The sequence below is a fragment of the Equus quagga genome, chromosome 13 (assembly GCF_021613505.1).
Source record: "Equus quagga isolate Etosha38 chromosome 13, UCLA_HA_Equagga_1.0, whole genome shotgun sequence".
Taxonomy (NCBI): Eukaryota; Metazoa; Chordata; class Mammalia; order Perissodactyla; family Equidae; genus Equus; species Equus quagga.
In genome coordinates this window covers 35,252,102-35,262,804 of record NC_060279.1, presented here as the reverse complement: position 1 = coordinate 35,262,804, position 10,703 = coordinate 35,252,102, and the positions used below count along the sequence as shown (strand labels likewise).

Genomic DNA, 10,703 nt, shown 5'->3' with positions numbered 1-10,703 from the left:
TACCTGGTATCAAGCTTTTATTGAGTGACTTTTTGGTGAGTGAATATATGAATCAAACTCAATAGGAGGGCTTAGTCTTTATATTTTTCATGATCCCATGCACTCTGGGATGGCTGCAATTTCATTTCTAAGGATAATGGAATGCTGGCTATAGTCTATACAGTTGCATGGGGAAACCATAAGAGATTTGGGAAAGAAAATTTTCCAATTTGTAAGTGGGCCAGTGAGAATCAAGGAATGAGAAAGGTGGAGAAATAAGAGGGGAAATGAGAAAGAGGATATGTCTAGGATATTAAAGAGGAGGGGAGTAGAATGGAATGTCCTGAAGAAGGGACATGATGGAACATGGAGGCAGAGTTGAGTGGAGAAACTGGAAGAATTGTGATCTGTTAAAACAGGCAGAACCCAGGGAAACCATGTAGTTTCTGTTTTTTATTTTAGAGATGAGATGCAAGACCCAGAGAGGAGTAGTGACTTTTCAATATCACACACAACTTTCTCCATGGCAGTTGAGGAAGGCAAGTAGACAGTCTGAGGCTAGGGTAAGGAAAGTGGTTGGAATCCAGACAGGAGAGAATAGCATTAGGTCAGAGCTGGAGGGGAAGTGAGAGATCATGTAGGAGGCCCAAGGTTTAGGGAAGCAGCAGATTCTCTTTGTTGTAGTCAGTGGTTGGTGGGAGGATTTTCTGTTGGCGGAAGAAGGAAGTCAGAATACAGAAACCAAGGGGTTGGTTTGCTGAAAACAGAGAGAAATAAAAAAAAAAAATCTGCAAATGACATGTTGTTTCTGCAACTTGAGTTACTAGCTGTTCTTTTCTCAGGTGGTGACAATGCAGACTGTAAGAACATCTGTCAGCTGCCCAGTTGGGTAGATCTAGTTAGAGTATGGTGGACTTTCTCAAAATGGATCTGGATTTTAAGGATACCAGAACGCTTACAATCTGAGCATTCCTGTCTCCAGGTCCACTTTACTCTTTTGAAGGATAATGGTAGAGCATGAGGCCCTGTGTTAGGAAAATGTTATCGTTATGCTAGTGTAGGGACCTGAAATTGGCCACCCCAAGATATGTCTGTTTGGCATCAGGATTATTTGAGGCTGATTGCTTTTGATAAACTGGGACAGGGAAGGAGGAATGGAACTTGCCCTTTGTTAGGACACATTTACACTTGTAAGGTAAATCTCTATCTGTAAAAGGTGCCTCCCTCTCTGTACCAGGAAGAAGAAAGGAGATGACCTTCTCTCTAGAAACTCTTAATACCAAAGGCAAGGACTTAAATTTTGCATTTTATTGTGCTTCTCTGGTAACCTCCTGTAACTGACTTCCCTCCCCCTCCCAACATTGGCATCTCCTTAAAGATTAAGCATCTTTCTTTAGGCTGGGAACTGATTGCAGTGCTCACCTGTGACTGCCCAGCTCCAGACAATCGACTTGCCTCCTGCTACACCCACCGAGATAGCAGACCACTACCTGCCGTGTCCATCAAGCACTGTGCCGACAGGGCAATCTTGTGACTATTGTGGGAGGGACATTTCAATCACGTGTGAAACACCCTGTTTGGGGGTATATAACCACTCTGTGCACCCCACTTCTTTGGTGTCCTTTCTTCCTTCGGGAAGAAAGGCTCCGGGCCATGGTTCCTCATAAAGCTTTGTTTAATTTTCTCTTGCTATTCTGTCTCATGTGAATTTAATTCATTCTCCGGCCAGACGAACCCCCATTTGGGAAGAGGAAATGTCTTCCTCCCCTACGCTAGACATAGCTTTCCCTTCTCCCTAGTAACTGCTCACTTTATTTCTTCTCTCCTTCCTTCCTGCTTCTCTTTTTCCTTAAAACACCTGAAGTTCTACCACTCGTAGTGGTCCAGGAACACCTCTTGTTCCATGTCATCCAGATCTCATCCTTTGCCAACCAATCCTGGGCACAAATTCAGGGTTTGGGTTGGCTGGGTGAGTTGCAGACTCATGGCTGGGACAGTGAATAACGCAGAATGATTGTCCTGCACACCTGGCCCTAGAGCAACTTCAGCATTGAGGAGTTAGTAGACCTGGAGCTGCTGTTCCGTCTCTACTTCATTGGATTAACTTGGGAGATTCAAGACTATGCCAGTCAATTGCACTTCGAATGTAAATTCAATCCACTCAATTAAAGGGATCCTTAAGAAGGTTCTCCTATTTCGGGGAAATATTGTCACACCCTTCTGGACGGTTTCTCATTATTCCCATCCCACCATAAAAATCTTCTTGCATAAAATTTGGGGATATTATTCCAGACGTTGACTCCTCAAGATTTCCTAGGCTCTTGCTCCTTCTGGACACTTTTTTTCTTGTGCTCTTTTATCTTTCCTCAGTGGTCTCTCTTCTATGGCCTAAAACCCAGATTCATGCAATTAATTGTCCTACTCTGTGCTTGACTACTTAAAATATGATTTCTTCCTCCATTCAATTTCCTCAAAGGTCTATGTCCATAGTCGAACAACTATTATGACCCATTTCACGCACCCTGGAATGCTGTACTCCCACTTTCCTTGCATGGGTTCTCTTACCACTTCCTTTAACCTATATCATCTGCCTCACCAATCATTTCTCCTCAACTTCTTCAAATCAAACTCTTAATTCTTGGCATTTATCCCTCATGCTCCCTTCCCCACCCCAACACTTTTTATCTTTCTTGTTCCTGATCAAATGCATTTTTGACTCACTCTCACACCCACATAAAACATTTTTGCTCACTTTTTTAAAGGCCCTAAGTTCTTATAACATTCCTCTCACATTTTCCTGAATCTCTCTTTCTCCTTCCTCCCTTTTCCCAGATCCCTTTGAATTACAGGTGACAGCTGGTTGTGAGCTGCATTCTGGAAAGACCACAAAAACTTCCTCCAGGTCACTTATCAAGGAACAGATTTCCTGAGTTTGCAAAACATGTCATGGGTACCATCTCCAGAAGGTGAGAGTAGGGCCCAGAGGGTCTGCAGTCTAATCAACCAGTATGAAGACATCAAGGAAACAGTGTTTAAGCTCATCAGAAACATCTGCCCCCAATTTGTCTTGAGTCTGCTTGATGCAGGGAAGATGGATCTCCAGAGGCAAGGTTAGTCCAACCCCTTCCAAGATTTTTCCAAGTCTTGCTCCTTCCAACCATCCCCTTCAAAGTTAGGACAAGGAAGAGCTCAAGAGGGAGAGGGGTTGTGGGTGAGACGTTCCTAGAGGAGGATAATACATGAATAGTAATTTGGATTATGTGTCCCTAAGCTGTGTTACAGTCTTCATCTGAATACCTTTCATGTCCTGAGGAGGCAGCTGGCCTGTGTTGCCGTGTGAAGTACAGCAGTCTAGGAGACCAAGACATCATTCTCTACTGGGGTAAGTAAGACTAAATCTGTAAGTGTGAGGAGGTGATTCTGAGCCTAGAGGGCAGGGCAGAGAAAAGTTTCATGATACCAGAACTAAATGAGAGAGATATTGAGAAGGAATGAATACAGCTGATTCCAGGAATAGGTTTGGAACATGAGGGACATTCAGATGTGAGAGATTTGGGGGGAGATGAGGACCCCTTCCCTGAGCAGAGAGGGGAATAGAATGACTAAATAGGATGGTTGATGGGACTCATACCTAACGCACATGTTAAGGCAGGGAAATTAATGGATGAAGTAGAATTGGCAGTGGGTTTAAAGTGCCATGTATGTGTCTCTCCAATATTGACAGGACATCACCTTTTTGTGAACTTGATCCCATTGGCAGTGATAGTGCTCCTAATGCTTCTGATGGTCCTTGCATTATGGTTGAAGAAGCGCTGGTGAGGTCTTTGTATTTCCTCCTTTCTTCCTAACTTCTTATTTCACATTCCATTTTTACCTCTCTTAGTTTTTGTCTCTTGAACATTCCCCCTTATTGTCAATCACTACCTCCAACTTACCCAGAATTTCTCCCTATTTCCCTTCTTTCACATCTCATACCAAGACATCTCTTGAGATTATTCACCATGCTTCCCTCACTGCAATGAGAATTCAACAGCCCAGGAACCTAGGACAATAGAGTAATGTCATCCTTTCTACTCTCCCTTTAAATCTTTTTCTGTTCCTGCTTTATAATCATTCATTAATATAAACTAATTTAATTTCTGTAACTCAGTGGAATGGCTTCCTTGTAATGTCCATTTGTTCAATAGTATTCAACATTCAAAGCATATTTCTGATGTCATATCCTCTAAAGTTCTTCCCTGACCCATACATGGGAAGCAGTCTCTCCCTCATCTGAGCCCAGACAACACTTCAAACGTACTCTACTACATGTACATATCACTTCTTACCCAGCATTGTAGTTACTTTTTTCTTTCTTCCCTTTCCAGTATTTAAGCTCCTTTGGGACAACAATCATGACAAAGTTGGCTTTCCTGAATGTAATATGTGTTCAGTGAAAATCAAACCCAAACAAAGAGACCATATCCAAGTTGGATTAACTGTCATGTTGATAGTCTTTTCTCCTTATATTAATTCTTGACACGGTTGTAGTATTTGAAATATTGATGTTTCCCTTCTTGCCTCAATGTGTTTTACTTGGTCAGGAAATTCCACACTCCTTTAGTTCTCTTATTTTCTCCCTTATCTCTTTTTGTTTGCCTGTTTTTTTAAAGATTAGCACCTGAGCTAACATCTGTTGCCATTTTTTTCCTTCTTCTCTCCAAAGTCCCCCAGTACATAGTTGTATATTGTAGTTGTAGGTCCTTCTGGTTGTGCTATGTGGTATGCCACCTCAGCAGGGCCTGATGACTGATGCCATGTCCATGCCCAGGATCTGAACTGATGAAACCCTGGGCTGCTGAAACAGAGTATATGAACTTAACCAGTTGGCCATGGGGCCAGCTCCTGTTTGTTTGTTTTGTTTTCTACAATTCAGATATTTTTTAAAAATAGGCTTGAGATATAGCTCACAGAGCATATAATTCATCTATTTAAAGTGTACAATTCAATGGTTTTTAGTATATTCACAGAATTGTATAACCATCACTAAAATAATTTTTAGAACTTTTTCAACGATCTGAAATGAAACCACATACCCATTAACAATTACTCGCCATTTTCCCCCACTTCCAGCTCTAGACATGGGCAATCACTAATTTACTTTATGTCTGTATAGATTTGCCTTTTCTGGAACTTTCATATGAATAGAATCATATAATATATAATCTTTTGTGATGGGTTTCTTTCATTTACCATGATGTTTTCAAGGTTATCTATATTGGAGCGTGTATCGATACTCCACTCCTTTTATTTTAACCTTTTAAAATTTATTTATTTTTTTATTGCAGTAACATTGGTTTATAACATTATGTAAATTTCATGTGTACATCATTATATTTTGGCTTCTGTGTAGATTACATCATGTTCACCACCCAAAGATTAATTACAATACATCACCATACACATGTGCCTACTCATCCCTTCATCCTCTTGCCTCCTCCTTTCCCGTCTAGTAATCCAATGTCTGTCTCTATGTGTTTGTTTGTTGTTGTTGTTATCTTCTATTTATAGGTGAGGTAATACTGTATTTAACTTTCTCCCTCTTACATATTTTGCTTAGCATAATACCTTCAAGTTCCATCCATGTTGTCACAAATGGCAAGATTTCATCCTTGGTTATGGCTGAGTAGTATTCCACTGTGTATATATACACCACATCTTCTTTATCCATTCATCCCTTGATGGGCATCTAGGTTGCTTTCAACTCTCAGTATTGTGAATAATGCTGCAGCGAACATAAGGGTGCATGTATCTTTACACATTCATGTTTTCATGTTCTTTGAATAAATACTCAGCAGTGGAATAGCTGGATCATACGGTAGCTCTATTCTTAATTTTTTGAAGAATCTCCATACTGTTTTCCATAGAGGTTGCAACCATTTGCACTCCCACAAGCAGTGTGTGAGACTTCCCTTTTCTCCACATCCTCTCTAACACTTGTTATTTCCTGTCTTGTTAATTATAGCCATTCTGACAGGCATGAGGTGATATCTCATTGCAGTTTTGATTTGCATTTCCCTCATAATTAGTGATGTTGAACATCTTTTCATGTGCCTGTTGCCCATCTCTATATCTTCTTTGGAGAGATGTCTGTTAAGATCTTTTGCTCATTTTTTAATTGAGCTGTTAGTTTTTGTGTTTGTTGAGATATATGAGTTCTTTATATATTTTGGATATCAACTCCTTATCAGATATATGGTGTGCAAATATCCTCTCCCAATTGTTAGGCTGTCTTTTTGTTTTGTTGATGGTTTCCTTTGCTTTGCAGAAACTTTTAGTTTGATGTAGTCCCATTTGTTTATTTTTTCTGTTGTTTCTCTTGCCTGGCCAGACATGCTACTAAGACTGATGTTGAATAGTGAACTGCCTATGCTTTTTTTCTACAAGTATCATGGTTTCATGTCTTAAGTTCAAGTCATTAATCCAGTTTGAGTTAATTTTTGTGTATGGTGTAAAGTAATGGCCTACTTTCATTCTTTTGCAGGTGGCTGTCCAGTTTCCCTAACACCACTTATTGAAGAGACTTTCCTTTATTCTTTCTATGTTATTGGCTCCCTTGTCAACAATTAGCTGTCCATAGACCTGTGGGTTTATTTCTGGGCTCTCAGTTCTGTTCCCTTGATGTGTATGTCTGTTTTTCTTCCAGGACCATGCTGTTTTGGTTAGTATAGCTTTGTAGTATACTTTGAAATCAGGGAGTGTGATACCTCCAGCTTTGTTCCTAAAGCAATCTACAGATTCAATGTAATCCCTATCAAAGTTCCAATGACATTTTTTCACAGAAATAGAAGAAAGAATCCTAAAATGTATGTGGAACAACAAAAGACCATGAATAGCCGAAGAGATCCCTAAACTCTTAAAGAAAAATGTAGCTTTGCCACTTTGCCACTCTCTACATTTTCCAAATATAGAGAGACAGCTCTGTCCAAATTATTCCAAATAAAAAGAGAGAAAGAGTATGCAGGCTATGTGTTAGGAGTAGTGGGATAGATATCTCACTGAATGGTTAAGAAAAGGGAATAAGAGAGCTCAGGATTAGGGTGGGATCAAGACAGGAGAAGTATATGGGTGACTCCCCCAAAGGGCAGTGCTACCCAACACCCTTCATTAGATATTGCTTCCTTTAGGTTTTGATTGTTAATTCAAGTAATATTTGTTAAGCACTGAATGTGAGACAGGTACATACAACTTGTAAATTGGTGTGGGAGAAACAACCCAGATAGTACTCATCTGCATAAGTTGCAATATTTACCACTTTAGTCGGTCTATGTCCTATTTACTGGTTACACTTTTTGTTCCTTTTTAAAAATTTTGAATCAACTTTATGGATGTATAATTTACATACAATAAAATACGTTTATTTTAAGTGTACAATTCTATCCATTTTTTTATTGAGTTCATAATACTTAACATCAATGTGAGATTTCAGTTGCACATTATTTCTTGACTGTCACCACATAAGTGCTCCCCTTCACCCTCTGTACCTCTCTACCCCCCTTCCTCTGGTAACCACTAAACTGTTTTCTTTCTCCCAGCACTTGTTTATATTCCACATATAAGTGAAATCATCTGCTGTTTGTCTTTCTCAGACTGGCTTATTTCGCTTAGCATAATTCCCTCTAGGTCCTTCCATGTTATTGAAAATGGGATGAATTGTCTTTTTTTCTGGCTGAGTAGTATTCCATTGTGTATATATATCACATCTTCTTTATCCAATCATTTGTCAATGGGCACTTGGGTTGCTTCCATGTCTTGGCTATTGTGAATAGTGCTGCAATGAACATAGGGGTGCATATGTTACTTTGGATTGTTGATTTCAAATTGTTTGGGTAGATACCCAGTAGTGGGATAGCTGTGTCACATAGCAGTTTTATCTTTGGTTTTTTGAGCAATCTCCATACTGTCTTCCATAGTGGTTGCACCAGTTTGCATTCCCACCAGCAATGTATGAGGCTTCCCTTCTCTCCACACCCCCTCCAACATTTGTTACTTTTAGTTTTAGTGATTATAGCCATTTTGACAAGCATAAGGTGATATCTTAGTGTAGTTTTAATTTGCATTTCCCTGACCATTAGTGATGTTGAACATCTTTTCATGTGATTAGTGGCCATCTGTATATCTTCTTTGGGAAAATGTCTATTCTTCTCCTCTGCCCAGTTTTTGATTGAGTTGTTTGCTTTCTTATTGTTCAGCTGTGTGAGTTCCCTATATATTATGGAGATTAACCCCTTGTCAGATATATGATTTGCAAATATTTTCTCCCATTGGCAGGTTGTCTTTTTGTTTTGATCCTAGTTTCTTTTGTGCTGCAGAAGCTGCTTAGTCTGATGAATTCCCACTTGTTTAGTTTTTTTTTTGTTTCCCTTGTCTGAGAGGACGTGGTATTTGAAAAGATCCTTTTTAGTTCTATGTCAAAGAGTGTATTACCAATATTATCTTCCAGTTGTTTTATAGTTTCAGGATGCATCTTCAAGTCTTTGATCCATTTTGAGTTTATTTTTGTGTATGGAGTGAGATAGTGGTCTACCTTCATTCTTTTGCATGTGGCTGTCCAGTTTTCCCAACACCATTTCTTCAAGAGGCTATCTTTTCTCCATGTATGTTCTTGGCATCTTCGTCAAAGATTAGCTGTCCATAGATGTGTGGTTTTATTTCTAAGCTTTCAGTTCTGTTCCATTGATCTATGTCCCTGTTTTTGTACCAGTACCATGCCATTTTGGTCTCTATGGCTTTGCAGTACATTTTGAAGTCAGGGATTGTGATACCTCCAGCTTTGTTCTTTTTTCTCAGGAATGCCTTAGCAATTCTGGGTCTTTGGTTGCTTCATATGAATTTTAGGATTCTTTGCTCTATTTCTGTGAAGAATGTCCTTGGGGTTCTGATAGGGATTGCATTGAATCTGTAGATTGCTTTGGGTAGTATGGACATTTTAACTATGTTTATTCTTCTAATCCTTGAGCAAGGAATCTCTTTAAGTCATTATCAATTTCTCTCAGTAATGTCTTATAGTTTTCATTAAATAAGTCCTTCACCTCCTTGGTTAAATTTAATCCTAGGTACTTTATTCTTTTAGTTACAATTGCAAATGGAATTATATTCTTGAGTTCTCTCACTGTAAGTTCATTATTGGAGTATAGAAAAGCAACTGATTTTTGTAAGTTGATTCTGTACCCTGCATTTTACTGTAGATGTTAACTATTTCTATTAGTGTTTCAAAGGATTTTTGGGGGTTTTCTATATATAAGTTCACATCATCTGCAAACAGTGAGAGTTTCACTTCTTCCCTCCCTATTTGGATTCCTTTTATTCCTTTCTCTTGCCTAATTGCTCTGGCCAAAACCTCCAGTACTATGTTGAATAAGAATGGTGATAGTGGCATCCTTGTCTTGTTCCTGTTCTCAGGGGCATGGCGCTTAGTTTTTGCCCATTGAGTATCATGTTGGCTGTGGGTTTGTCATATACGGCCTTTATTATATTGAGGTAATTTCCTTCTATCCCCATTTTGTTCAGAGCTTTTATTATACATCACTGTTAGATCTTGTCAAATGCTTTCTTTGCATCTATTGAGATGATCATGTGCTTTTCATTCCTCAATTTGTTGATGTGGTGTATCACGTTGATTGATTTGCAGATGTTGAACCATTCCTGTGTCCCTGGAATGCATCCCACTTGATCACGATGTGTGATCCTTTTGATGTATGGCTGAATTTGGGTTGCCAAAATTTTGTTGAGAATTTTTGCATCTATGTTCATCAGCAATATTGGCCTGTAGTTCTCCTTTTTTGTGCTGTTCTTGTCAGGTTTTAATATCAGAGTGATGGTGGCCTTGTAGAATGTGTTAGGAAGTGTTCCATCCTCCCTAATGTTTTGGAATAGCTTGAAAAAGATAGGTACTAAATCCTCTCTGAAAGTTTGGTAGAATTCCCCAGGAAAGCCATCTAGTCCTCAGCTTTTATTCTTTGGGATTTTTTTTTTTATTAAGATTATGATAGTTTACAACCTTGTGAGATTTCAGTTGTACGTTATTGTTAGTCATGCTGTGGGTACACCACTTCACCCTTTGTGCCCTCCCCCGACCCCCCCCTTTTCCCTGGTAACCACCGATCAGTTCTCCTTGTCTATATGTTAACTTCCACCTATGAGTGGAGTCATATAGAGTTCATCTTTCTCTGTCTGGCTTATTTTGCTTAACATAATACCCTCAAGGTCCATCCATGTTGATGTGAATGGGACGATTTTGCCCTTTTTTATAGCTGAGTAGTATTCCATTGTGTATATATACCATATCTTCTTTATCCAATCATCAGTTGCTGGGCACTTAGGTTGGTTCCACATCTTGGCTATTGTAAATAATGCTGCGATGAACATAGGGGTGCATGGGACTCTTGGAATTGCTGATTTCAGGTTCTTAGGATAGATAGCCAGTAGTGGGATGGCTGGGTCATAAGGTATTTCTATTTTTAACTTTTTGAGAAATCTCCATACTGTTTTCCATAGTGGCTGCACCAGTTTGCATTCCCACCAACAGTGTATGAGAGTTCCTTTTTCTCCACAACCTCTCCAACATTTGTCACTCTTGGTTTTGGATATTTTTGCCAATCTAACGGGTATAAGGTGATATCTTAGTGTAGTTTTGATTTGCATTTCTCCTTGGGATGCTTTTGATTGCTGTTTCAATCTCTTTC

At 39.3% G+C, this 10,703-nt stretch overlaps 1 pseudogene; it reads left to right on the top strand.

Annotated features, from left to right (window-relative positions):
- Nucleotides 1–778: 778 nt before the first annotated feature.
- Nucleotides 779–4,498, top strand: LOC124250173 (T-cell surface glycoprotein CD1c-like; annotated as a pseudogene).
- Nucleotides 4,499–10,703: the final 6,205 nt, after the last annotated feature.